The sequence below is a fragment of the Hemitrygon akajei genome, chromosome 22, assembly GCF_048418815.1.
Source record: "Hemitrygon akajei chromosome 22, sHemAka1.3, whole genome shotgun sequence".
In the NCBI taxonomy this organism is placed as follows: Eukaryota; Metazoa; Chordata; class Chondrichthyes; order Myliobatiformes; family Dasyatidae; genus Hemitrygon; species Hemitrygon akajei.
This window is the reverse complement of record NC_133145.1, coordinates 43,392,788-43,418,410: the sequence shown is the minus strand read 5'-3', so window position 1 is coordinate 43,418,410 and position 25,623 is coordinate 43,392,788. Positions and strand designations below refer to the sequence as shown.

General features: G+C 39.7%; 1 protein-coding gene across 4 annotated transcripts in view; it reads left to right on the top strand.

Annotated features, from left to right (window-relative positions):
* Window positions 1-25,623, top strand: part of LOC140714669 (protein sidekick-2-like) — a 919,455-nt gene that overhangs the window by 21,166 nt on the left and 872,666 nt on the right. The window contains exons 1-2 of one of the 4 annotated variants that reach the window (XM_073026120.1): window positions 17,178-17,897; window positions 18,016-18,116. The exons of the other annotated variants lie outside the window; for them this stretch is intronic. The gene's annotated coding sequence lies outside the window, so the exon portion shown is untranslated. Of the gene's footprint in view, window positions 1-17,177; window positions 17,898-18,015; window positions 18,117-25,623 lie in introns of those variants that run through there. 4 annotated transcript variants of the gene reach the window in all.

Here is a 25,623-nt window from a genome sequence, read left to right as displayed (position 1 = left end):
CTAGCATAAGACTGGAGGCTAACAAATTTTGTCCCCTTGTTTAAAAGGAAAGTTCAGATAAGCTTTGAAAGTATAGGCCAGTGAGCCTTGCATCAGTGGCAGTGGAGTTGTTGGAGAAGATTCTGAGGTATAGAATTTCTGTTCACTTGGAAAAGCAGGGTCTGATCAACAAAAGTTCACATGGCTTTGTGCAGGGATGATCATGTCTCACAAATCTGAGTTTTTGAGCAGGTAATAAATTTGATAAGGACAGAGCAGTAGACATTTTCAGGGCTTTTAATAAGACTTTTGACAAGGTCCCATGTGATAGGCTGGTTCAGAAAGTCAAGGGTCAAGGGATCCAAGGCATATTTATAAACGGGATCCAAATTTGTTTGGGAGATAAATGGAAGAGAGTAGTGGTGGATGTGTGTATTTCTGACTGGAAATCTGTGTCGTGGTAAACTGCAGAGGTCTGTGCTAGGACCTTCGGTGTTTGTAAAATGACTTGGACATGAATGTAGGTGATGTGATCAGAAAGCTTGTAGATGACATGATACTTGGTTGTCCAAGGATGGAGTGGGACATAGAGTAGTTGGAAAGTTGGGTGGCTGGAATTTAGACCAAACAAATATAAAGTCATGTATTTTGGGAGTTAAATTTTGATAGGACATATGGAATAAATTATAGGGACATTAGGAGTACTGATAAATAGAACATAGGGTGCAAATCTCCAACTTTCTGTAAGTGCCAACAAAGAACAGATAGTGTACTGAAAAGGGCATTTTGTATGCTAGCATTCATTGTCTGAAACATTGAGTTGGAATGTAATGTTGATCAATGTTATGAATGTTATGTTTAATCAAGGAAGGGTAATCTAGAACTTCAAGTTACAGGTTTACGGTGAGAAGTAAGAAATTTAATGGAGATCTGAGGGGTAAGTTTTTCCACACATAAGAAGGTGAATATTTAGAATGAGCTACCAAAGGAGGTGGTAGGGGCAGATAGTGGAGGCAGTATTTTAAAGGCTTTTGGATAGGTGCTTGGAAAGGAAAGGTGGAGAGGGGTATTGGTCTAATGTGGGCAAAAAAGATTAATGTACATAGACATCGGGGTGGGCTGAATGGGCCTGTTTATGTATTTTGTTTCTAAGATTTTAAAGTCTTCAACAAGCAGAAATCTTAACAGTGACAATTAGAGATGGACAATTCGTTCTTGCCTTGCCAGCAATATCCATATCCCTTAAATGAAAACTTAAAAGAAAGTCTTGAAGAAAATAAAGCAAACAGGCAAAGTACAAAAAGTCAATGTGCAGTAAATTTTAAAAAAGTTTCAAAGCATATATTGAGCCTTGTGATTTGCCATATATAATATTTCTGAAGTAGCTTTTCACTGCAACTCCCAGAAGCAAGCAGATCAGTTTGAAATTCTTTCTGCCTCAAAATATTTTGGACTAATAGTTCAACAACATTTCTCTGTTAACACATGCCACTGTGAGATTCTGCTGGAGAAAGCCCTCGCGTTGAACTGCTGCATTCCTGTTGATAATGGTGCTCCCATGTGATGCGAGGTAGGAGATTTCATAACAATGATCCATTGACAATGACAGTGCAGTGTTTATGTATCCAATTTGAAATGTTGTGTAGCATGTAAGGGGACTTGGAGAACAGTGGGTTTTTCTACAAATGTCCTGGTATGTTATTTTCTGTGGTGAAGGTTGTTATGGTGGATCTGGACCTGAAATAACCAATATAAGTTGTTGCTGTAATTTAACTTCTCCAGTTTAGTGTTTTTCTGGCGGATGTGATTGTAATTGACCGTACCAGTTTATTTGGATTACATTGTTGCCAATATGTACCCATCTGGTCCAAGTGAGATTATAAAGCATGTTAATGAGGTGAGATCACTGGGCATTCAGTTTCTGCCAGGCATGTAAATCCATGCTGTAGGCATGACTGGTGTGGCTCAACATCTAGTCCATGTTCATACCTAAGGTATCGATTGTAAGAGATTTCCCAGAAAGCACCTATGCAGTCAGTAGAGTGAAGAAGTAACACTGCATTTGTACAGCTTCTTTCTCTTCTGCAACCAATCTGAATTTGATGGGTGTAAAGATGTTTTTTGAATTATAATTTACAATGAATGTGTTGCACATTTAATTTGAGCACTTATCTCTAGTAATGCAACAAAATTAATTGTATATTGTTATTTGCAAAATAAATTGTATTTTCCATGGTTTATCAGAGGAATTGGTTTAGACCCAAATAATAAGTACAAGTAATAGCAAGCCTGTCATCTTGTGGGTATGACTGGTGCAGTGGACAAAGTCACTTTAATGAAATTTGTGATTAAGCTAGCTGCTTCCATTAAACATTGATAAACATTCAAGTATGTCTGTTTTTTTTATTTTCTTATTTTATTTAGAGATGCAGCATGACAGCTGGCCCATCTGATCCAACTAGCCCATGCCTTCTAATTACACTTGTGTGACTAATTAACCTACTAACCCATATATATTTGAAATGTGGGAAGAAATCAGAGCATCTGGAAGAAATCCACGTGGTCATGAGGAGAATGTACCAACTCCTTGCAGTTCTGGGTGCTGTAATAGCATTACATTAACTGCTATGCTACCATGCTGCCATTACTGACAAACTTTTATGTTGACATAGCAATTTTTTGTAACTACATCTCTGCAGTTTCAAATTTGAGCACTGGTATGTTCTAAAAGACATACATTATTTGGACACCAGTCAACATTTCATGTCTGTGTATAGTCACTGCATAATTAAAGTTTTGTTCAGTTTGGTGAAATTTTCATTTTGTTGATATAGATTACAAGTTACAGCAGAGGCCGCAGGACAATTTCTCCAGACCCTGTAGTCATTTGTGAAAGTATGGCTAAGTGATAAGATTATACAAATTCAAACGTGAAGTCAGTATTACTGGTCTCTTTCAACAATAACTTACAGAGAAAAAAGTTGTGCTGCATAGTATAAGTTTGTGTTTTAAGAAGTTATTTAAAATAGGCATTTTACAGTGGTATGGAGTAAGTATAATAAAACTTTAGTTGCACTAAGATTCAGGCATTGTGTAAATATTTTAATAGGGGCATGAATAGTTCTCAGCTGTTGATCTGAGTTTAGAAGTTAATGGGATACGAACAAAAATCTTAACTCCAAAACAGGACAGTTGTGATGTACTGTTCCAAATGCCACTTTAGCAAAGTTGCCACATGCTGTGATAGTCCACTGGATACATGTAAAGCAGCAGGTAACAAACACCATTAGTATGCCAGCTTGGTAATTTTGGAGCTGGCCTTCTCTAGCTAAAACCTTCTTGTTTGGCAGAACCTTGATTCTAAATCCAAAGGGACTTTCTATTTTCCAATTTTAAAAAGGTGATCAGCTACCTGCAGTTTAATTGCTAGTTGATTTCTTGGTCCTATTGAAAAAATATGTATGGATGTTTGGTGCTTTCAATTGGTTTTGTGGGTGTTGGGGTAAAAGCTGAAGGACATTAAAAAAAAAGGATTTTTATTGCTCTGAAGCAGGTATATTAAAATAGATAGTGAGAGAGTGAACAGAGGGTACACAGAATATGCATTTATAAAACCTAATTGCATCTCATGTTCTTATTGCCAGAGTTGGAGTAAGTCTAGGGTTTTGTGAGGATTGTGGGTTTCCCTGTGCATCAAGGACCAGCTCTTGCAGGTATGAGATTTCACTGCCTTGGAACCAGCCAGTGTACAACTATGTGGAATGACTAATACAGCTCTGGCATGATGCCTTCTGTTTTGGCAATCTGTTCTACCAGTTTATATTTAATCTACTACAACAAAACAGAGGAAATCTGCTGTGTGATGAGGGCTGTCTGTTTTATAATGACTGATCTACAACCCATCCACTTGTGCAAGGTGCATAAAGTAGATATTGTATTACTGTATCACATCTGTAAGGAGTTTATACATTCTCCCCTGTGATCATGTTGGTTTCTTCCCATGGTCCAAAGACAGAGCAGTTGGTAGGTTAATTGGTCATTGTAAATTGTCCTGTGATTAGCCTAGGATTAAAACAGGGGATTGCTGGGTGGCGTGGCTTGAGGGTTTGTAGGACCAGAAAAACCTAATCCAGGTTGTATCTCAATAAAAAAATAAATAAAATTTGAGATCAGTTCAAGCAGCATTTCTCTTTGGACTGCAGTGAAACAGTCCTGTCGCATTGTCAAATGTGATTGGAGTTCCATGCGGGCAGGTGGAAAGAGTTGGTGATCCCCAAGTATGTCAGTCGGCGAAGAATGGAATTTTTAGGTCCAGTGTTCAAGGTCCCGGTCATCGGATAACCTGGACGAAGGTTCGGGTTCTTCATCCAGGATCCTCATTTGTTGTCATTGTCGAGTCCTGGGGTCGATATTGAAGATCAAAGTCCGAAAGTCGATCAGAAGTCTGAAAGTCAAATCTGGGTCTGCCAGACTCTGCAAGTCCACTGGGAAGGTCAGAGGCTCAATGCCTGTGAGTTTATGAATCCGCTGGAGGCTGAAGATGGCAAGTCCTGGGGTTACAGGACTGTGTGGGGGTTGGGGGGAAACAGGGCTTGATGTTATTTTGTTGCTGTTGCTCATTTTCTTTTGTTAACATAGTGGGCATGCTATATTGGAGCTGGTACTTGAGGACTGTCCTCGGCCTTAGGTTGAGTTGGTTCTTAATGCAAACAATGCATTTCACTATATAGAGCTCGTCGACTTCATTAACTTTGCCTCCAACTTTCACCCTGCCCTCAAATTTACTTGGTCCATTTCCGACACCTCCCTCCCCTTTTTTGATCTTTCTGTCTCCATCCCTGGAGACGGCCTATCTACTGATATCTACTATAAACCTACAGACTCTCACAGCTACCTGGACTATTCCTCTTCCCACCCTGTCTCTTGCAAAAATGCTATCCCCTTCTCACAATTCCTCTGTCTCTGCCACATCTGCTCTCAGGATGAGGCTTTTCATTCCAGGACAAAGGAGATGTCTTCATTTTTTAAACAAAGGGGCTTCCCTTCGTCCACCATCAACTCTGCTCTCGAATGCATCTCTCCCATTTCCCGCACATCTGCCCTCACCCCATCCACCCGCCACCCCATTCAGGATAGGGTTCTCCTTGTCCTTACCTACCACCCCACCAGCCTCCAGGTCCAACGTATAATTCTCCGTAACTTCCGCCACCTCCAACGGGATCCCACTACCAAGCACATTTTTCCCTCCCCCACCCCCTTCTGCTTTTCACAGAGATCGCTCCCTACGCAACTCCCTTGTCCACTTGTTCTCCCCCCCCCCCCATCCCTTCCCACCGATCTTCCTCCTGGCACTTATCCTTGTAAACGGAATAAGTGCTACACCTGCCCTTACACGTCCTCCCTCACCACCATTCAGGGCCCCAGACAGTCCTTCCAGGTGAGGCGACACTTCACCTGTGAGTCGGCTGGTGTGGTATACTGCGTCTGGTGCTCCCGGTGTGGCCTTTTATATATTGGTGAGACCCGACGCAGACTGGGAGACCGTTTCGCTGTACACCTATGCTCGGTCCGCCAGAAAAAGCAGGATCTCCCAGTGGCCACACATTTTAATTCCACATCCCATTCCCATTCTGATATGTCTATCCATGGCCTCCTCTATTGTCAAAATGAATCCAAACTCAGGTTGGAGGAACTCAGGCTGGGTAGCCTCCAACCTGATGGCATGAACATTGACTTCTTTAACTTCCATCAATGCCCCTCCTCCCCTTCTTACCCCATCCCTGACATATTTAGTTGTTTGCCTGTTCTCCATCTCCCTCTGGTGTTCCCCCCCCCCACCTTTCTCCTGAGGCCTCCTGTCCCATGATCCTTTCCCTTCTCCAGCTCTGTATCACTTTCACCAATCACCTTTCCAGCTCTTAGCTTCATCCCACCCCCTCTGGTCTACTTCTATCATTTCGCATTTCCCCCTCCCCCCTCTACTTTCAAATCTCTAACTATCTTTCCTTTCGGTTAGTCCTGCCGAAGGGTCTTGGCCCGAAACGTCAACAGCGCTTCTCCCTATAGATACTGCCTGGCCTACTGTGTTCCACCAGCATTTTGTGTGTGTTGTTTGAATTTCCAGCATCTGCAGATTTCCTCGTGTTTGCATTTCACTATATGTTCGATGTACTGTTGATAAATCAGTGTATCTGAATCTGAAGATTCTCAGCAATCCTAGTAATGAGTTGGAAGGGAGAATCTTGGATTGGTCATGGTCATAGTGAGATCAGCCTGAATTCCATGCAACACTTGAGCAATGGCTGGTTCTCCATATACTTTTGTGGAAACTGTGATGTTAGCCTTGGATGCTGTAACACAACTGAGTTCTTAGAAAGATTAACTTGAATCTCTGTACACTATACTATCCAAGCTGCCACTGAAGTATTCAGCACTCCCTGACACCGCACATTAGCTTTTTGGCAAACTTTCTGATACAACAAATATCCCACTATCTTTATTAATAGAAACCTAGAAAATAGGTGCAGGAGTAGGCCATTCGGCCCTTTGAGCCTGCACCACCATTCAGTATGATCATGGCTGATCTTCCAACTCAGAACCCTATACCTGCTTTCTCTCCATACCCCCTGATCCCTTTAGCCACAAGGGCCTTATCTAACTTCCTCTTAAATATAGCCAATGAACCGGCCTCAACTGTTTCCTGTGGCAGAGAATTCCACAGATTCACCACTCTTTGTGTGAAGAAGTTTTTCCTCATCCCACTCTCTGTGTGAAGAAGTTTTTCCTCATTCATTGACTCCCTTTTATAGCTGAATCTTCATAATCTTTCACTGAATCCTCTACAGTGGTGCTTTGTATCCAGACTTGAGTGAGTTTACACCTGCTTAGTCCTGACTACGGGCCTTTGTCTTGTAGCTCACCACATGGAGTTCATACATTATTCTCTAAAATATTTGTCGTATCATCACATATGCAGACATTACCTTAGATAAAGCTGTATGATGATGTTTCTTTAATGGTCTTTTTGCTGTTCTTGAACTACTTGGCAAGGTTATGGTATTGAGTGTTTGAACACGAAATATGCGAAGTGAAGGTTATATAGTAGGTGAATTCTTTGACCTAAGAAGTGATAATGTTTGTGGCTTTAAGAGGAGATGAGATGCAGTAAGGAAGATATGATATGAGCATATGGCCTACAGCTCTTCCATTGTCCTCACTCTCGACAAAGGCGGTCCCAATAATGGCCAGCACAATCTCTTAATGAAAACTCTGATTTGTTGCTGCAATCTTTATTATGCAACATCTTGATTTACTAAACAATTTTCTGTGGGGATTATAATCTAGTTCAAGTATCTCACTGGAAGGCTACTTGTTATTTTTCTTTAAAAAACAAAGTAAGTGCAAAAGCATTTTAATTGTATTTCATTTTTCAACTATTTTACTAACATCTGTCAGGAAAAGAAAATCACCACTATCAGATCTGCTCAAGTTCTTAAATTACACCTCGCAAACCTGAAACCTGTACTACCTGTAAAGACCAAGACACAGATTTTGCAATTCCTCCATAAATGCAAAATTGGAGTGCAGGGACTTCCTGGGTTATGGAAATCCACCTTCAGGCAAATTCTCTCAAACATCTTTAAAACTGTTTTCAAGCTAGTAATAACAATGAAATGTTTCATGGTATTCCTTAAAGACTGGATACTGTATATATCCCATTAGTTTAATTATGGGTAGTGATATCCCATTAGTTTAATTATGGGTAGTGTTACGTAATATATCAAATGTCTGTAGAGTGACATGATTGTGCTAGATGTAGACAATGGATGACTCTAACTTGCGGAGAAGTCAGCCTATGAATAGTTCTCATGAACCAAGCCTTTGCATTACTTGGGGACTGTCTTCACTTATTCTGCAGTGACTTTTCAGTTCATGAAAGCTGCTAATCTGATCATCTCAAAGGAAAGTTGGCAATTGATTTTAGCTTCATGGTGACATGAATGTGGTTTAAAAATACATTTTTATAAAGCATTTTCCTCCATTCCAGAATATAATAGGTAAATTTTATTCACTTGAACCTGTTGTTCCATGCTTGGAGAAGGTGAGCTTTGAGAACATGCGGAGGAAGCACTGACATATTCCCATGCTCCATGCACAATGAAACTAGAATTTACCTGTAACAGGGAGGAGGAAGCATAATTTGGAGTGAAAGTGATTTCTACAAGCAAGTAGCAAGTCTCAGTGAAATGAATCTTGAGAGTTTGACTTATTTTCAATGCATTTATACACTGCTTAGTTATTAAAATTAGTTGATATCAGATCCCATATAAATAATTCAGTAGCTTAACAAGTTTGCAGTTTTTGAATTTGAATGCTGCCTTTCCTCTTATTTTGGAGTACTCAGCCATGGGGAAAATGCCATATGGTGGCATATTTTGTTTCTTTGCAGAATGATCTTTCAGCTGCTATTCCTTTACGGTACACAGACTTCAGAGTAGCTGTACTAACTTTGCTATCAGTTGTCAATATAAAAATCACGTTCCAATTAAGATTAAATCTACATTACAGGAAGGATTTCACACAAACAGAAAATTCATGGAGCATAAAATATTTGAACATGGATAACATGAATTTATTTCAAGAAGATAGTGATGATCAGTATAACATGCTCATTATCATCTTGTGCATCATTGAGCAAATGATGGTCAGCTGCAAGACAATAATGAGGATATTGCCGTCAAAACTGATGTGATTGCTATAATGAATAAAACAGAAATTGGGAGAAATATTTTTTTTACAGGCAGTCATTTGGCTATACAGCAAGCATCATGTGCTAAACTAACCCGTGTATCGCAGCTTCAGTTAACACTCAGATTGTTGAATATATTTGAATTGTGATTGAAGATTTTTTTGTGAATATCAATGCCATTAATGTTTTGATTTTTTTTAAAAACAACTTGAGATGGACGTTGATATTTATGTGTGGAACTGAACATAATTGAGGTTCCCCAGAATGTTACGTATGAGGATGCTCATGGAATCTGTGATAGGATGGATGGGGATGGCATGATCCTTGTGCCCATTGTAGGGCTGCATGGATGAAGCATAATTATTTGTGATGGGTCTTATGATAAAATGATAAAATCAATTAAGCATTTTAATTGATTTTTAATTCTTTCTAAGCCTTTTATTTCTTATGCTTTTTAAATACTTCTGAATATTAGGATTACTTTGAACGCTGAGCATTTGCTTTTGGCTGTCAAAGTCTACCAGAATTTCATGAAATGGAATTATTGCCCACGTCTTTCCATTTCTATGTTGGATGACTCAGTGCCTCTTTATTTGACTCTAACATAGTAGGTGACAGGCCCGTGACAATAAAATTAGCTATTGATCAACTAATTAGATATGCTTACAATATTAGCAAATCAAAAATTGGTTTTAGATATGAGAAAATCTGCAGTTGCTGGAAATCCAAAGCAACATACACAAAATGCTGGAGGAAATCAGAAGGTCAGGCAGCATCTGTGGAAATTAATTTGACGTTTTGGGCTGAGACCCTTCAGGAATTGGTTTTTGCTGTTTAATACCCAAAATATTGTTTCGGAGAAGGAAAAATAAACTATTATATATGTTAGCAACACACACAAAATGCTGGTGGAATGCAGCAGGCCAGGCAGCATCTATAGGAAGAAGTACAGTCGATGTTTTGGGCCACGACTATTGATCGGGGAAGATATTAGATTTGTGGTATTGCAGATAGGCTGCGGTCATATCTTAGCCTTTTTGTGCCAGTGCATCAATTGTTCTAAAAAGTCATGTTATGGCACCAGATTAATTTACTTTATAGAAATTACGAAGGACTTTGTACATGTTTTGAAATTCAGTAGCCTCATCCAGTAATATTTATTCATTCCAATATTTTCTTAAGAAAAATATTACAATTTAAAATTAATTTACAATAACAATCTCAGCAGAATAGGACAATCGTATGTTCTGTTTTCTTGTCTTGCATTTACAGTGGAAAAAGTAAATTCTGAAATGTGTATGCATCAATATGAATTGAAAATTGACTTTGGATAGAACTTGCCTATAAAAGCTGGCATCTGAGGTTATACCTTAAGATCTTCCATTGAAAAACTATTGACTTTCTGAAATATTTGCATCTTACATTATGCATTTCTATACATTAGACAATGAAACTGCAAATATCTTGATGAATTAATATTATACTTCTTGAAGTTTAATCACAGTAAAGTTGTTTCACGGAAAAGTACTGTATCTTAGGTACATCGGTATTCTTGCATTCTTTATCAGGACTAATGCCCTTCCACTGTAATCCATGCGTATACACTTAGGTAGACTACAGATAATAAAATCACTGCTGCACACTTTTCCAATGAATATTATTTTTCCTCCAAAATTATTTTCCCATGGCCTCTGGCTATGCTGTATTACATGTATTTTATAGAAAGGTGCATATTCCAAAACACACCATTTGATTCTCAAGATGCTGTAATGAAAACGGTGTAAATAAATATAACAGAAGATTGTTCCTTCATTAGAGGAAAGAAAATAACTAAATTAGATATAAGAGAACAAAATGGAGTACGTAATGCATCACAATGCAGGGTTTCTACTTGTTTGACTTTTGATCTTCTCCGGTTAGATGCTTGCATCTTCTAATTTTGTTCCTGCAGATGTAATCTAGTCATAAATTGGATAATGATGAAATCGCATTTTGGTTCTTTTTCATATTTCTCTTGCAGTTTGCTGCTTTTCCTTTATTATTCTGTAACCTTCAAGTAAATCTGAGAAATAGTATTTGTAATGGATGTGTCCTTCATACCACTGCACCTAATTACCCAATAAAGAATTATTAGAAATTGAAGCTACATTAGGCCATTTGACCTTTCAAACCTATACTAATGTTCATTGAGATCATGGTTGATCATTATCTGCAATTTTCCTTTATCCCTTGAATCCCTTAGTACACAAAAATCTATCACTCACTACCTTGAATGTAATAGCAGCATTGAAAGCTCCTTAGGCAGAGAATTCACAAAATGTTAAGTTGTGATGAGTAAGCAATCAACAAAGCTAGTTGAATGCTAAACTACGTGGTCAGATCAATGGGCTATAGATTGGAGGAATGCGAGCAGATTTTGTCTTCTGGACGGTTACTCATAAGTTTGATCATTAAAATGTAGCACTGCCATGAGAGAGATTGAATATAGAAGCACCAGGAAATATTGGGCTTTTCAGTATGTTGTGAAGATTAACTAAAAGGAAGACCATGGCTACATTAGCAAGTATTTAAATATGTGAGTATAATTTCGAACTAAAATCAGGATGCTTACTGGTACATAGAAGAAGAAGAAGAAGAAAGCCCTTAACTCCAAGTGGAGTCATCGGGATGCTATTGTGATAGCGATTTTTTTAGCAATCTTTTTTATTTTTATGTGGCCGAGTTGCTAGCTCAATGCTCAACGCAGCACAGATGGAAAGCGTGCAAGGGGCCAGCTGGATTCGAACTCGGGAGTCTTCACTTCAAAGTCTGCCGCTGATGCCACTACGCCACCAGCCGGCTACTGGTACATGGAAGGAGATAAATTTATAGAGTGGAATCTTGGTGAGATAGTACCAGTTAAATAAATAATTCAAAAAAGATTTTGTGACAAATAGCAGTTGATTTCTTTTCAAATAGATTAACCTAGAAGACTAAAATGAATGAACGTGTCCAGGATAGGTATTGTGCAACATAAAGTAAAGCTGGATGAATGGATTGAGGCACAGAAGGCCAAGTGAGCTGTTCCTTCCTCTATGACCTCTGTTAGCAAAGTTTCTGTTTTCTCTACTCAGTTGTTTGTGGATTTGGGTAGGGTGATGTGGTTTGATATAATCTTTGGCACTGAGGGAATAGTGTTTTGTTGGATATGCTGTTTTTAGATGAAATATTGATCTTTCCTTTCAGGTGGGCATAAAAGAGCCTGTGGCAGTATGTGAAGAATAGCAGATGAGTGTCCTTGCCAATGTTGATTCTCTAAAAAAAAAATGGCTTTAAAGCAGATTATATAGCTTGCTCATTGTTTTCTTGGGACTTTGTATTCATTAGTTCAGCTTTGTCTCCTCTGTATTGTAAGTCTGACAATACCTCAAAATTGCATCATTATGTATAAGATTCCTGGTGTCCCATAAGGCAGAATATACTTACAGGTCATATCCTTTCATGTATTTTCCAATTTTTGCCTTCTGAACATTTGTTGACATTTTTCCTATAAATTTATATATGGCATATGAGGTCATAGTTACTATTTATCTATTTATTGAGACCCATCGTAAATTGGGGCACGGCTTCTCTGAGCACTTATGCACCATCTGCCAAAAGCAGAATTTCCTGGAGGCCCACCATTTTAATTCCAATTCCCATTTCTGCTCCAAAATGTCAGTCCATGGCCTCCTCTTGTACTGTGATAAGGCCACCTTCAGGAGGAGCAACACCTCTGGGTAGCCTCCAAACTGATGGCCTTAATATCAATTTCTCCTTCCGGTAAAAAAAAGATTCTCTTCCCCCTCTCCTCTTCTATTCCCATTCTGGCCTTATACCTCTTACTTGCCTATCACCTCGCCCTTGTGCCCCTCCTCCTTCTCATTCTCCAACGGTTCATTCTCCTACCTTTCCCACCCACCCGGCTTCATCTATCATCTTTGAGCTATCTTCCTTCCCCTCTCTCCCACCATTTTATTCTGGCATCCTCTTCTTTCCTTTCCAGTCTTGAAGAAGGGTTGCAGCCTGAAACGTCAACCATTAGTTCCATTTCCATGGATGAGTTCCTTCTGCATTTTGTCTGTGTTGCATTGGGTTTTCAGCATCTGCAGCACTTCTTCAGTTTACTATTTATATATATCTGATTGCTGGTCCATTACGCAGTTGCAGTATAGTTAAGCTCCAGTGATATAAATGTGTTGACATACGAGGGGTGATTGATAAGTTCGTGGCCTTAAGGTAGAAGGAGTCAATTTTAGAAAACCTAGCACATTTATTTTTCAATATTGTCCCCTCCTACATTTACACACTTAGCCCAGCGGTCGTGGAGCATACAGATCTTGGAACTCCAGAAAGTGTCCACAGATGGGTGATTGATAAGTTCGTGGCGATGAGTTATACAGCTCGTGTTACGTGCACATGCAAGTCAACTCTTTGAGTGATTATGCAGAAAGTTTGAAATTAATAACATCTCCTTCTACCTTAGGCCACAAACTTATCAATCACCCCTGCTGTGGACACTTTCCGGAGGTCCAAGATACGTATGCTCCATGACCGCTGGACTGTGTGTAAATGTAGGAGGGGACAATGTTGGAAAATAAATGTGCTAGGTTTTCTAAAATTGACTCCTTCAACGAACTTATCAATCACTCCTTGTACAGTAGTAAGATTGTAAAAATCATCTTGTGCTAGAATAATTTCAAGATTTGTCAAATATAAGTATGCAGTATTTAGTACAGTTACAGTTTCTGAACGTCACTTACAATAAATTCAGTCATGAAAATTTGTGCAGTTTTTCTATTATCCAAATTGAGCTGCTCTATTCTGTTGTTGTACTTACCACAAAATATATTATTTTTAACTTAAAAGCTAATGTCAGATTTTAAATGTAGTCAGCACAAATCGTTTGCATTTGTAATAGTTAGAAAAGCTATCCCAAGGAAATCTAATATCTGCCTATAATTATTTCTTGCAGACTAGTAAGACATAGGTTAGAAATTTGCATGATTTGTGTATGCACACAATGAGGCTTGACATCTGATCATAAACACAAAAGATACTGCAGATACTGGAAATCGATACGCACAAAATGTTGGAGGAACACACAAGTTCTGCAGCATCTATGGAGCAGAGTAAACAGTCAACATTTCATCAGGACTAGAAATGAAGGTGGAAGAAGCCAGAAAAAGAATCTAATATCTGTTCCTATACTGAAGTATTTCACATTTTGAAATATCTACAGTGTAATTGAAAGTGAAATTAGGGAAAAGAATGTTAATGCAGCAAAAGTCAAATAGTGTTGTGTTTTGACCATGGATCTTAAAAAGAGCTTGAATTGTTTGAAAGCTGGGTATGACCATTACTCACAGCATTGAATTCTCATTACCAATCACTGGTAGAATTACCCATCTTGGACTCCTTTGACTCACGAAGCACTCCCTGTAATTGCATCTTCCTGTTGAATCGAATCCTACTGCTGTCTCTCCCGTTCTTCTCATCTCTGCATTTCCCACCAGAAAGACCATGAACCCCACCAGTGTTCGTCACAAATCTCTCTCCAGCCAGCTTTCTGTAGGCCTTCTCCCAATTCCACCATCTTGATTGGCTGACACAACATTCCTAAGTTAAACATCATAGCCCCTTATCTCTAGCCGAACCCAAACATGCTATGAGCAGGAGACACTGCTTCTACAGAAAGCTACAAAATGAAATACCCTACAGCTTTAGCAGAAAAAATCTTAACCACGGCATTACATGTATTTCTCAAAACGGTAAATACACATGCAACCTTGAAATTAGATCACAATCTATGTTTAGGTTCAAGGTGGAATGGATTGATGAAAACTAAGTGATAATGAATAGAGATAAACTTAAATCCAAGAAGAGAGAACTTCAGCATCAATAGACCTAGTTAATCGTACACAATATTGCCAATTAGAGTGCTTATCTGAATAAGGAAATTTGAAAAATTAGGTGTATGTGGAGCACTAAAGGTTTAAGGTATCTCCTACTGTGTATGGCAGGGGATGCGGGGGTGGGGGGGAAGTATCATTGTACACTCATCAGCACAATAACCTTCATTTGCTAGACTTAGTACTCTGGATTAGCTAGAGTTTTATCCTTAAGCACAAGCTTTTCAGTAAGTGTCCTGAATTAATTATCTGACACTATCTACCTTTCACCCTGTCTACTCCATGGTGATTGATTTTAAACTTTTGGCTGTATTGCGCAATCTGGTAAGTCTGTCCAACATTGGAAACAATTCAACCTCATAATTTCTGTATGTGTTGATTAAATTAGTTTTATTGTGGGTCTTTAGAGCTTCAGCATCTATTGATATAATCAAGGGGTGCAAATGTAAGCTTGCATATCTATTTTTATAAAAGAAAGGTTAAAGCATAGTTACACACTTTGGGTTTCCAGCTTCTGCAGTCTTTTTCATGTTTATGAAAGCATAGTTGGTGTTTAAAGATGAATACCAAGGAAACTCAAGAACACTTATTGCACTGTGGTGATTTGAATGACCTACTGACCTAAAGTGGTATGCGTGTGTGGAGTCTGTTATATTATTTAAAAGAGAAGGCATTATGGAACAAAGCTTCACATATGGATGCACAGCATTGAACTTTTTGTTAGGCTCAGCAGCTCTATTATAGCCCTACCAAATGTTTCCCATGAGCCAGTGACAGGAGATGGTTGTTTAGTTCGTAGCTGCACGATATAAGTTGTGCCTAGTGAGCAATGAGTTAGGTTGATGATTAGCCTTCCAGTTTACATTCCTGCTGGGAGTTTCACAAACTAGGCAGGTCCACACATATTGTTGTTCACACAAAAACAGTAACATCGGCTTGAAACACACACAAAGCAATTTTAGCAGTGTTCATTTTTTGAATAGTTTACTTGTTACATTTTTTGCAGTTATAATGAAATGAGACCTCCATTTGCATCCGTCTAGACTTCTGAATTATCTTTCAGACTTTATGAAATAAATTTCACATAACAATTTACCTATTCACATGTTCTTCTGTTAGTCTATGGTGCGATTCAGTAATGTCATTAAATCACAAAGCCAGTTCCTGCTCTTTTAAAATTATGAAAACAAACTGCTATATGTGGTTTGATGCTGTCCTGTTGTCTCTCCAACCTAGGTCTGACAGTGTTTTGTTCTTGAATCCCTAACTGCTCCTCTTTCTGCAGAAGCTGCCTGTCCTTTTGAGTGTCTTCTTTTATTAAAGAAGCAGCAGTAGTAGATAATTTGCCTCTTTGCTGCTTGCCATTTAATAAAATCACATTTATCTTTTGCCTTAACACTATAACATTTGAGATTTCAGTAATTTCCAAGAATCTATTTATCTTCTTGAAATAGCATGTGGCTGAACTTCCACAACCCTCTTTAGTAGATAATTCCAAGAATCATTACCTTCTGGGTAATAATTCTCATCTTGAACTTGAATGGGTGGCCCCATATTTTGAAACTTTGACCCCTGGTTCTTGTTATCAGCAGACAAGAGAAACATCATCTCATGCTTGAGTACTCTAAGAATTTTCTGTATTTTGTGAAATTCATTGGAAGCATGAAATTGATGCTGCCGCTATCCCCAAATGTCACCAAGTATCAACACAGTCTTTATTGTAATACTGAAATTTAAGATAGAGGCAGTTCAATTATTTCTTGTGCAAAAGTTGTTCATTCAAAAGAATTTCCAGTTGAATCTGCTGGATATGCAATCTGACAGTTTTGAACTTCAAGACTCTGACATCTTATTCTTTAATGATGTTACCCAGCCATTTTACTGATGGTTATTGTAGACTTCCATTCAAGGTTTTCTCTGTGACCATACTTCCCTCTTGCAGGATTCAATGTAGAGAGAAAAGAGACAGAAATAGAGGGCCATCAATGGAAGGCTTCCTTCCCATGCATGACATGGTATCACAATCTCTGAGCTGTCTGCCACTGACCTACCAGGGCACCTGGGTCTTTCCTGGTAAGTCAGGAAGTACTGAGGACAAATGATGCAGGAGTTGGGGATGTTGGTTGAGCAGTATAATATATGAGTTGGACAATATCAGCCTGTTTGATGAGTCTATAGAATAGCTCTCTTGGTTTCATCATAATTCCCTAGACGTCCATGAGTAGGACTCTGCAAGACTGAATGCTTTGTCCATGCTTTTGACTCTGAATTAAAAGCCAAGTTTGATCCCAGATGATCCTCCAATTTTTATTCTTCATGGAATTTTTTATTCAGCTGAGTCTATTTCAGAGAGCAGTTACTTTTCAGTCATATTACTGGAATCTTGATTTTAACTAGACCAGTCAAAAGTGGCGTTTATCATCAGAGAGGCAACAATGAACTGCAGATTTTCTTATGACACATGGTCATTTCATCATCAATACTGGTAACTTTTTATTCTGTATTAAATTAATTCAGTAACCACCATGCTACCTCATAATAATATAAAGTTCTTAATGCCATCATTTTGAGATGTCATCATTACAGAAAGTTGAGCAATGCCTCAATACTATTGCATAACAGGTAAAATAAAAACTGCATTTATTGTTTGCTTTATTAATTTTTGTAAACAGTCCAGAATGTGTCCATAATTTCTCTGATGCATCCATCAATTATTATTGCTGCTGACAATGTCAATTTTCCATCTGCAAGCTTTATTAGATAAGTAATGTTTATGGAAAATTACACCAGAGAAGAAGCATATTACAATATACAGAATGGCTTTAATTTGCTGTCAAGGTTATGCAAGAGTTCTAAATAAAATGTTCCACCAACACTATGTGTTAGGATTACTTTACGTTGACAGATTGTCTTTGTTCTATTTAATCCTTTGTATGTGTTCAAAATAAACTACCATATTTGCAAACAGTTTTCTTTTGACTTTGTATCTGATGCACTTGTCTGATTTTTAGATGTAATAAAACATTGTATTGTGTTTTGTGGCCTTTTGCTTTTTTCTCATTCTTTTGCCTAGGCTATTAAAATGAGTAACTTCAATTGGATTTGCGGTATGTTTATAGATATGAGCCACCTGTTATCCCAGGCATATCAGAATGGAATGATTTTTTTCCCTCTCTTATGTTGAACTTCAGAGTTAAGTTTGAGTCCTGTGGAATCAGACATTTGATCCATGTGTTGAGGTAAGTATTTGTGGTATCACATTCAGTTTGGCACAGCTGTTAAAAGTCTGGAACTAATTTGCCTATAATCTGGTTTGAAGATTAGATCCTGCAAATAACTTTGAATTTTTTTTTGCAGCTCGTTCACTCTGGTGGACATAGTTTGCAACTTGTGCATTTATGTGGTGGAATTGTACTGCATGGCCAATCTGAAATGCACACACAGTTATAAAGTTATAGGTAAGTCAAAAAGTGAGCTGCACATTCTTAAGTTTTAGAACTTGCTACAATACTTTGTGTTGAAAATCCTCATTCTTCTCAGAGCCTTGTGTCTGATTCACTTTAAGCATTCTTGGTCTTGATTATCTTCGCAACATGATACCAACACATTGATTATGTTATGCACGGCAGTGAGAAGTAGATCAATGCTATTAGATGCAGGATTTATAATTGAAACCCCATGTCATATTGTTTCCTCTGGGCATATTTTTCCCATCTATTTCCCTTATTTGTCTCTTTCTCAGTCATTCACACTCAGCTTCTTCCTACTCAATTTCCTCTACCTGCCATTAATCCTCCTCTGCACCTCATTCCTACTTTCAAAGCAAAAATCAGGAACTTTCAGCTGTTTTGGAGTGAATCTGGGCTCCCTGTAGGTGATATCCCTTATCCGAAATTTCAAAAACCTGAAAACCAGTGAAATTCAAAATTATTTTGAGCACTGACATAATGTCACAACTGGAAAAATTCTACAAAGTGCTGGAAAGGTTCCCAGGCGGTGTGTAGGTCTCTGCACACTACAAACAGCTGAGAAGTGCCCTCACATATGTAATGAACAGACGTTAATGTAAAATAATAAAACACTGTTTAAAACAAAAAAAAAATGAAGATCTTGGCTGTCAGTACTACCAGTTGAACTTTGTCTTTTTGTGTGTTCCTCCCAGCTGTCAGTCTGTGGTTTTGTATTGCCATGTGCTCCTATCCCTGCTCCTCCTCTACTCTGGCCCCTGTATTACTGAGTACTCTGTCTTTCATTTGCTTCTCATTACCTGTATTGCTGCCACCTGTGTCTCATTGTGCTCCACCTATCATCTACCTCTCTGTTTATTGTTCAGTGTATTTCTGTCCTGTGTTTTCACCTGTTTGTTCTGAGATTATGCCAGGCAAGAGGTCAATGGCGCAATCATATGGATGATGAGGTGGTAGGGAAGTGGCCTGGGATTTGCTAAACATAGCCTTGAGGTCCCTGTACTCAGGAGGGATGGCACTAAGGTCCAGAAATTCCTTGGGAGGATCTGGGCTAGGAGATAGGGGGATCTGAGCATGGCAGAGGCAATGGAAGTGACAGAATGGGCACCAGCCTACAATCTTGTGACTGAGTCAGTCATAGTGGGGTTTGTGTTTAACTAACCAGCAATAGCCCAGGACAATGGGAGCTTGAGGAGAGTCAATAATGTTAACTGTTCATGATGGTCGCCAGATAAACTGAGTCTCACTGGGGCTGTGACATGTGTGATGTTAGCCAGTCTCTGACTGTTCAAGGCATTGGCTGCCACTGGTGACAGGAGAGCAGACGTGGGTAATCCCCACTGGGCAGCCAAGCCGGAATTGATAAAACACCCCCCCCCCCCCCCGCGCCAGAATCGACCAAGACGGAGGCTGCTTGCCGTTGGACACCCCACTCCAGAGAAGCAGGTATGAGAGTGAGTGACGTCGAGGAGGGCCGGACAGGGGTCACACTCACCAAACTCCTTGTCCTACTGGTGAGCACTTGGCTTTTACTGGGCAGGTAGAGATGAAGTGGTTGGCCACAGTACAGACAGGAACGGGTGCTGATTCTCCTTTGTCTTTTAGTCAGCATCAGGTGGGTACAGTCAACCTTCACAGGTTCGGGCTCTGGAACAGGAATTGTAGATGGTGGAATATGGCAGGGCAATGTAGATTGACGAGGAGCTAGGAACACACCTAGTACCCCCAGGGACCCTCTGGAACCCCTCCCTCAGCGGCATTGCTGAAGGCAAACATCAATATGGATGGCCAAATCCACTTGGGCATCAAAGGTGGCAGGAAGGTCCTGGGTGACCAGATCATCTTTGATGTCTTCAGAGAGGCCATTCAGGAAAGTGTCATACTGTGCCTCTGAGTTCCAACTGGATGTGGCAAGGGTGCAGAACTCTATGGCGTAATCTGGCACAGATCTGCACCCCTGGTGCATGTGCAGCATTTCACGGGCAGCCTCTCTCCCATGTTTGGAGCAATCAAATACTTTTCTCACCTCCTCAAAAAATTAACTGAAAACTGCTGTAGAAAGGGGAGCTTGCCTCCCAGACGGCTGTTCCCCATTCTCTTGCTTGACTGGACAGTTGGGTGATGATGTCAGCTACCTTGGCTCAATCAGTCAGCCATGTTGTTGGTTGCAATTCAAAAATGAGGGAGCACTGGGAAAGAATCGAGCAGCAGGTACCAGGCTCACCTGAGTACTTTTCTGGAGGCAGCAGATGGGGTTCTTGGATGGAAGGAGCACGCGAGGACATGGAGTGCAGGGCAGAAGATGCAGTCACAGAATGTTGATGGACACTCTGGGGCAGCTGGAGTGACTGATCCTGGGCCCCAAGATCAGCTACAGCGGCAGAAAGCCACTCCACTGTCTTGAATGTAGACCCCAGCTTGTTCTGGAGTCTCACTAGCATCGCTCCCTGTTGTTCCAGGATAGCTCTCAGACAGCCAGGGTCTGCTGGATCCGTCTTGGCCAGATGGTACTGTCATGGTGCTGGAGCAGGGATCCAATTACAGACCTAGTACTGTGCACATAGTGATATTAGTTGAGTAACAAATCCCAAGGTGCAAACAAAGTCTATGTCTAAGTTCAGGCAGAGATCAAAACATCCAGCAAAATCCAAAAACCAGAATCAGGAAACAGGCAGGGTCAATATTCAGGCAGACAGAGTACAGATAGAAATGCTGGAAAGGCTCAGGAAAAATTCACTTGCACAATCTCACAGTAAACAGGTGAAAACACAGGAGTGAAATACGCTGAGCAATAAACAGAGAGGCAGATGATAGGTGGAGTGCAATGAGATATGGGTGGCAGCAATACAGGTAATAATGAGAAGCAGATGAGAGACAGAGTACTCAGTAATACAGGGACCGAAGTGGAGCAGGAGCAGGGACAGGTACACATGGCAATACAAAACCACAGACTGACAGTGAGAAGGAAACACACAAAAAGACAAAGTTCGACTGGAGGTACTGACACTTGACCATGCATCGAAAGAGTGGATTTGTCAATGTCGGAGTGAGCATATGCTGCTTAATTCTGATCATGAAACAAGCAAAGATCTATCACAACGAACTGAAAATTAAAGGTAATTGTGAATATTCGGCAGGCTGGTTGAAGAAATTTGAGAAAAGACACAGCATTAAATTTTTAAAGATTTTAAAGTTAAAGTGTCTACTGATCACAAAGCAGTAGAGAACTTCACACAAAATGCTGGTGGAACACAGCAGGCCAGGCAGCATCTATAAGGAGAAGCACTGTCGACGTTTCGGGCTGAGACCCTTCGTCAGGACTAACTGAAAGGAAAGATAGTAAGAGATTTGAAAGTAGGAGGAGGAGGGGATCCGAAATGATAGGAGAAGACCGGAGGGGGTGTGGTGAAGCTGAGAGCCAGAAAGGTGATTGGCAAAAGGGATACAGAGCTGGAGAAGGGAAAGGATCATGGGACAGGAGGCCTAGGGAGAAAGAAAGAGGGAGGGGAGCACCAGAGGGAGATGGAGAACAGGCAGAGTGATGGGCAGAAAGAGAAGAAGGAAAAAGGAGGTGGGGGGGGGAAACTAAATATATCAGGGATAGGGTAAGAAGGGAAGAATATCTCTAACTTCCATTAATGCCCCTCCTCCCCTTCTTACCCCATCCCTGATATATTTAGTTTTTTTCCCCCCTCCTATTTTTTCCTCTCTGCCCATCACTCTGCCTGTTCTCCATCTCCCTCTGGTGCTCCCCTCCCCTTTCTTTCTCTCTAGGCCTCCCATCCCATGATCCTTTCCCTTCTCCAGCTCTGTATCCCTTTTGCCAATCACCTTTCCGGCTCTCAGCTTCACCACACCCCCTCCGGTATTCTCCTATCATTTTGGATGTTCCCCTCCCCCCTCCTACTTTCAAATCTCTTACTATCTTTCCTTTCAGTTAGTCCTGACGAAGGGTCTCAGCCCGAAATGTCGACAGTGCTTCTCCTTATAGATGCTGTCTGGCCTGCTGAGTTCCACCAGCATTTTGTGTGTGTTGCTTGTATTTCCAGCATCTGCAGATTTCCTCATGTTTGCAGTAGAGAAATTCATTGTGTTTGCCAAGATTGTTCCTGATGAAGATCCAACATGTTGAATGGCTGTGTCTGTACATATATATGATTAATAAGTATAAGACAAAGACTGCTTACCAGTAGCACATAAATTTATTCGGAAGTGATGGTAATCCCAAGCTATCCCATTATATATTTAAAAATAAAGAATAATTCAAAATACTTCCAACCCCAAGCGTTTCAGATAAGGTATTCAACCTGTATTGGTGTATTTATTGCAATAGCCGGTGATCATATATTACATATCACAGCTAAAACTGGGATAATCATAATTCCCACAATTTTGGTATGCTCAGCAGAGTTAAAAAACATTATCAACTGCACATTTGATATAAGTTATTGCACCACACTAGAAGGAAAAAGTCATTGAGATAGGACTCAAAAGCAGATATACTAAGGAAGAAACATCAAAGTTGAGACCCAGTGATCAACAGAGACAGTAATATATTGGCATGTGAAATAACTACCAAATCTAATGCTAAAATCCAAGATGAAGAGATCACATCTTAGGAAAAGAGCATAAACACATGAGATTCTGCAGATGCTGAAAATCTAGAGCAACACTCACAAAATGCTGGAGGAACTCAGCAGATCAGGCAGCAGCTATGGAGTGGAATAAACAATCAACATTTTATGTCCAGGTGAAGTTGTCGGCCAAAAATGTTGACTTTTATACTTCCCTGTAGATGCTGCCTGACCTGCTGAGTTTCTCCAGCTTTGTATGTGCTTTGCTCTGGAGTACAGTAAGGAGTTTGAGAAATACAAAACTGGCTAAAAGAAAAGCATTGAAAGGAACAGGTGAGAAATGAAGATTGTGAAGTGTAGAAATGTTTTTAAATATTGGGGTGAATATATTTACATCATCATTTTAGGTAGTGCCTCATGACTGAGGCTGACTTGAGGACATAAGACTACAGGTGTTGGAATGTCAAGCAACTTCATCTGGAAGGGTGTTGGTCAGAAATATCAAAGGTCCATTCCCCTCCTCAGATGCTGCCTGACTTGCTGAGTTCCTCTAGCATTTTGTTTGTTACTTGAGGATGACTTGAGAAAGATGCCGGTGCATGATGTTTTATAACATGAGATAACTGTCATACACCAGCTACCACACATGCTCCAAGAACATACAGATGTACTCCGAACACACGTACACCCAGAGAGAAAGTGTTACACAATCTTTAGCTTCCCTTGTTCCCTCCCTCTCTTGTGAAGGAAGGAAGCCCCAACATGCAGACTTCTTACAAATCTTCTCCATTCTGGAAATTAATTATATATATTTTTTTTAATGCAGCTGTCTCTTGTGAATGACTTGGAATACTTTATATACTTAAAGCATTGTTCCTCAGAGAGATTGACAAGGCCATTTGGCTGCTGGCGGGGAATTAGGTTCTGTGAGTGTGAGTTCTTCTGCCGATCTCCTTTATGGTTCTCTCTCTTGATGCCTAGCATGGAACATATCCAGCAGAGCTAATACAGAAAAAAAAATTGTAAGGAAATTTCAGATTTGGAAGTGGCAATAGACCTTACTCAAAGTCTCTTAAGGTCAATAATAAGCAACAGTTTTCAAATGTTCTGCAACAGATATAATTTTGAACAGGGGCCTCTTTAATTCTTAGTGCTGCAGAGCAAACTCATTTAAAATCTGGTCTGATTTGCATCAATGTATTCTATTTTCCCTCTGCAATATACCAATCAACAGTTGATACCATTGCATGTATTTTGTGCAGATTTCCAAAAAGGAATTGACACAGCACCACCTAACAATCCACTGCGTGGGGTTGAGGTAACCTATTTGCTGAACATGCTGTTGAAACTGCACAGAGTATAATGTAACTGTTAAAAATTCTCTCAAAGAAATATTGCTTTAATACAGTATTTATTCTGTAATTATGTTTACCTCGTGTACCACTGAAGAAGAAGCAGAATAAGCAAAATAATTGTTTTCATAAGGAGTGGATTTTTATTACATCCCATCTCCTCCTCGGAGAAAAGAGAATATTAAATACGCAAGCAAAAGATTTTGGTGAATTCATGGAAGCTGTTCCAATAAAAATCTTGCTTTAAATGGACATATGTCAAAGATCAGGCTTAAACATACAGTATCTGGTGCATTTCTTCAGACCTCTGCTTCCTTTGACCGATGCTACTTGCTGGGATGCGGTGAAGGGATGTTTGCTATAGTGATTGCAGGGGGTCAGCTGATACAAAGAACCTTTCAAGGGGTAGATGAAAAGATGATTGCAGGCAAGTATCTAAGATCAAAATGACAATGGGAGAGGCTGCAGTAACTGACAAATCTGATCTAATGACCCGACTTTGAATGCATACTCATGGTTGAGGCACGTAGATAAAGACATAAGTATTTTTACAAAAAGAGAAGCAGGAGTAAACCATGTGGCTGCTGAACAATGAATAAGATCTTGGCTGATCTTCTGCCGAAAATTCATTTTCCCTCAGAATCTAAGCAATCTGCATATTGTGTTCTGTTCAATGTTATTATCTTTATGTAGAAGTAAAACTGAAAAGTCCCACCACCCTGAGTGGTTTTGAATGACTTTGGTAATGCCCATCCATTACAACAGAATATAATTGAAGATGCATAATTAGTTGTGCCAGTATTGCATGTGACCTGAGCCATTGTTTTGTGGTTTATATAAATATAGCACCTGCAGTCTGCCTTGAAGCATCCATGGATTAATTTATATTGGATTAACTTTGGAAATCTGTAGGTCATAAGTGTGCTAATGAGCAGGAAAGCTTGCTGGCAGAATGGTAAAATGATTGATATTACTAATTGTTTCTAACATGCTTCTAAGACAGTTTGGACATGCCAAGATTTGTGATTTTACTCAGATATCAGGCAAAGGCCAGGTAGCGCTGCAGAGCAAGGAGAGGGAAGCTGAAAAGCAAATCTCGCTACACAGCTGTCATCTTCCCACAGCTGGTTACACATTTCAGAAAGGAAGCAATTTGTCCACTCCATTAATCAAGGAGTTGAGAGTCCTATGATGAATAAAAAACTGGAAAGAATTCAGGCTAAAGGATAAAACTGGAAAGAATTTGGAGATTGGAGTTCATTGTGAGCTAAGTTATTTCTAGTACGGTGGATAATTTTGGAAACAGCAAGTTTCCACATATGTCTGGTTGCAAATCCGCAACAAGCATATCAAATCACAAAAAAATGCCTCATCCAGTGCACTACTTTCGGTAGAGCTGAGGTGAACAATAGCATGATGTAAATCTGAATGCCTGCAAATAGCTGACAGCTGTTAAAGAGGGATGGAAAGGGATTAGTGCCCCCCTTACTGCCTGATAGATTGAAGATTAACCCACTGAGGTTTACAATATTTGCTCTGTATTCTTTTTGCTTTTGCATCATTAAACTAATT